Source organism: Camelus dromedarius, chromosome 3, assembly GCF_036321535.1.
Source record: "Camelus dromedarius isolate mCamDro1 chromosome 3, mCamDro1.pat, whole genome shotgun sequence".
NCBI classification, from domain to species: domain Eukaryota; kingdom Metazoa; phylum Chordata; class Mammalia; order Artiodactyla; family Camelidae; genus Camelus; species Camelus dromedarius.
The window spans coordinates 64564966-64568878 of record NC_087438.1 but is presented as its reverse complement, the minus strand read 5'-3'; positions in this window follow the sequence as shown (position 1 = coordinate 64568878).

Here is a 3913-nt window from a genome sequence, read left to right as displayed (position 1 = left end):
TGCAAACCTGTTGAAAGGGTAAAACACAGGAAAATTACTTTATAAATATTTTATAACCAGAAGACATTTTAGCTGAGCCACCTAAATAAACATAGCCTTTTAGGCTAAAAGCAATATACTCTCTTTTAATATGATAGAAATAGGTCATCCATCATTACCTGGGAACAGTTATTTTGCACTGAATTTAAAAAAAGAGGGGGCTTTTTTCAGATGAGAGGAAACCACAGGTATTCATTAAGAATATTTAGAAAGAGGGCATATGGGGGGATAAATTCGGAGTATAGGATTAATAGATACACACTATTAAATATAAAATAGATAAGCAACAAGGATTTACTGTAGAGCAAAGGGAACTATATTCAGTATCTTATAATAATGGAAAAGAATATGAAAAACAAAAAAACCGAATCACTTTGCTGTACACATGAAACTAAAACAATATTGTAAATCAACTATATAAAAAAAGAAAAGAGAAAGGGTGTATTAATCTTTCAAGAATTCTTTGAAGATTTGTCTTGATTGAATTGTCCTTTCCAAGATAAATGAAACACTGAAGAGGTTTGTTATCACTTGACTGAAGTCTTCTAGAAAAATAATCTCTCTCTAAAGGTTATGCGACACGGGGAAGTGAGTAGATATATTGGTCTTAGGTGAACCTACGTGTTCTTTCTGGAGTTGTCACATCCATACACAGGACCATGCCTGGGGGAATTTGTGAATGGTCAGTTTTCCTTGGGGATTTCCACATCCCCAAGAATATTTCTCTTCCCTGTCTTAGTATCTCCATAGGGTCTAGCCTTTCAGGTCTCCAGTTGCCAAAGAGTCCCTTCTTTCATACTCCACCCTGACCTGCTTACATAATCCACTTCCTGCATCTTCTTGAAACTTCAAATCTTACCCTTCTTCCTCTTTACAGGAGCAAAACATTAGAAACAACTTAAATGTGCAACTATGAAAATTTTAAAAATAGATTCTAATGAAAAACAAATCAGTCATTAAAATGGTGATTTTGTTCACTAAGGAAATGTTAAGTGAAAAAAAAGATATAAATTCTTTATATAATCCATATATATATATATAAATTCCACATATACATTCTTTATATTTGTATGTATACTTATTTTATATAAGCATTCTCTACAAACATTTAGACATACATGCAGCACGGAAATGTTAACAGCACTCATCTCATGGTATAATTACGGTAGATTTTTGTTCATTCCAAATTCCCCACAATGGATGTGTATAACATTCCCATTAAGCAAAAAAAAAGTTTAGGGGGAGGGTATAGCTCAAGTGGTAGAGCGCATGCTTAGCATGCACGAGGTCCTGGGTTCAATTCCCAGTACTTCCTCTAAAAATAAATAAACCTAATTACCTCCCCCACTACCAAAATAAAATAAATACAATAATAAATAAATAAAATATTTTTTAAAAGTTTAGAAATAATACAACTACTTTCACTATGATTCATTTCTTTGAATCCCTGGTTTTTGCTAGAGGAACTGGATTTATTCATGCAATTTTGTTACTATGTGTGGCACAGACCTTGCATTTTGTGTCCCTCTGCTGATGGGCTCTGTGACCATCCTTGGACAAGGATGGTCCTTGACCTTCCATAGCCTCTCTGGGCCTCAGTCTTCTCATCAATAAAGAAGAGGTTTGGAGGAGACAGGTGAGCCCTGAGGTACATCTGGTGAGTGTGGTTGTGACTTCCCCAAGTAAGATATGGTCAGTTTAAGGGGCATGTGCAGTGATCCCAAGGAATACATTTAAACGATAAACATTCTTGTAACATAGCTGGCGGTCTTATATGGGAATATTTGTTGCCCTATGGGTTTTTCAGGGCCTTACTTATGTCTCTAGGACAATGGTTCTCAAAAACTGAGCTGGCATCAGAATCAGCGGGAGACTTGTTAGACTAGAGAATGCTAGGCCCCAGCAGAGGAGTGTCTGAGTCAGTGGGTCTGGGGAGGGGCTGAAGAAATTGTGTTTAGAACAAGGCCCAGGTGATGCCAGTGGTCTGCAAGAACCAGCCTGAAGGAAATAAGTTGCTTATGGAAATGCATTTCCCGTATCTGTGAATGTTTTGGATTTCTTTTTTTTCCCCTTTCCAAAATCCTTAGAAAACTGTTCTGAAGATTACTCAAGGATATCTCCAAGGTCCATTTTATTCTGAAATTTCACTTGAGAACAGTGAAAATGTTAACCCTCTGGATGCTTTAAGTAGGACCAAATGAAGAGAATGAGAGGCTTGGGTCTGAGGGTAGGCTGAGGAACAGAGAGTGGATTGTATTACTTGACTGGAGTCTATTGCATATAGAAGGCACACAGTTTCTTTGACCGAAGAATTAGATAAGAAAGTGAGATGATTTTCTCTGTGGAGTATGTTTAACCTAAATAGCAAGGTGGGCTCAAGATGTCACAGTTCCTTGATTGGTACTGGGTAAGCCCTCACAGACATTTTCTCCTATCTCATTACTCAGCTTATAGAGTTCATGGCAGCCTATGGGCATGTACATCAGAGTTGGCAAACCCAGGCAGGGATGCTGACAAGGCAGCCTCCTCTGCCTGTGGAACTAGCTCCCATTCCAGAAATAAATCATGTATTGTCCCTTCCCACATCTTTTGCACACACTGCCCCATCTGCCTGGAGGGCCTCAGACTAAGCTACTTCTTCTCCGTTGCTGTTGTTGTCCTCGTAGCCCTCTAAAAGTCACCTGACCATGGATATTTTACTATCACGGGTCAGTGATGTGCTTCTTCCATGGAACTGGAAATATCTTGTTTACACAGCTGGTCTTAGATGCATTTCTGATCTCCACAACCTAACAGAGCATCTGGCAAATGTTTTCTGTTGAAAATAGGGTCATGGATATTCACAGACAAAATTTTATCTTTAATGTAAGTAAAATGATCGTTAAAACAAGACTGCAACTCAAATCTAGGCAGAGTATGAAAGATCAAATCTCTTTGCACTTTCCTCATGTTCAAATTAAGAAACCAACAAACTTCCCCTAGTTTCCAACCACTTTCATCTCTCAGCCTCTCCTAGGATCTGTCTGCTCCAGGACTTCCGGAAATTTCAGGACTCCACATTGGATTTCTCACTTGACTTCTCCCCTGTACTCTCTGAAGGAGATTCCTGTTTGTTATTTTCTCCTTAAAGATAAAACAAGGCCCCAATATTTCCACAAATAAGTAAAATAGTGGGTAAAGTACTTGGTGCTTAGAAAGAAGCTTGAAGATATATGATGCTATGTTAGATTTTATTCTTGCTTTTAAAAGAAAGAATGAGCTATTTCTCTCCATTTTGCTGTCTAGCTATTTAAACTAGCTAGCTATCCTTACATTTGTTTGTATGTATAGAAAATACTTGAAATGATGTTTACCTATTGTTAACTGTGGATAATTAAGATAGTGGGATTCAAGCAACTTTTAAAACACTGTTCTTTATCCTGTTTGGTATTGATTCTTTAAAAAATAAACATGTATTATTTTTACAATTGCTATTCCAAAATAATGAAAGAACGGACTGCCTCTAAAAGTATTTAGAAGATCCCATTACCTATCTAATGTCAAACCGTGGGTTTATCTGTTCTGTTACCTAAAAGACACACATGTCAAGATGCATAGACTTAAGTTAACAAATCCAAGAGCAGGAAGGCAGCTTGTTTTCATGTATAATAAATCCTGCTGAACTGAACTTTTGTGACTTTTCAATCTGCAGTTACATTCTTTGGGGAAAGGAATCTGACACTATTACAGGTAGATCAAGGAGGGAGTTATTTCAGGCAGCCAAGGTGGTTCTGTGTTTAGAATGAGTCAAGGCAATGCTGTTTGTCAAGCTTTCATAAAAAAGGCATGCAACCTCAGAGATAAGAAATCGAGCACAAGGTGGTCATGACCTGAC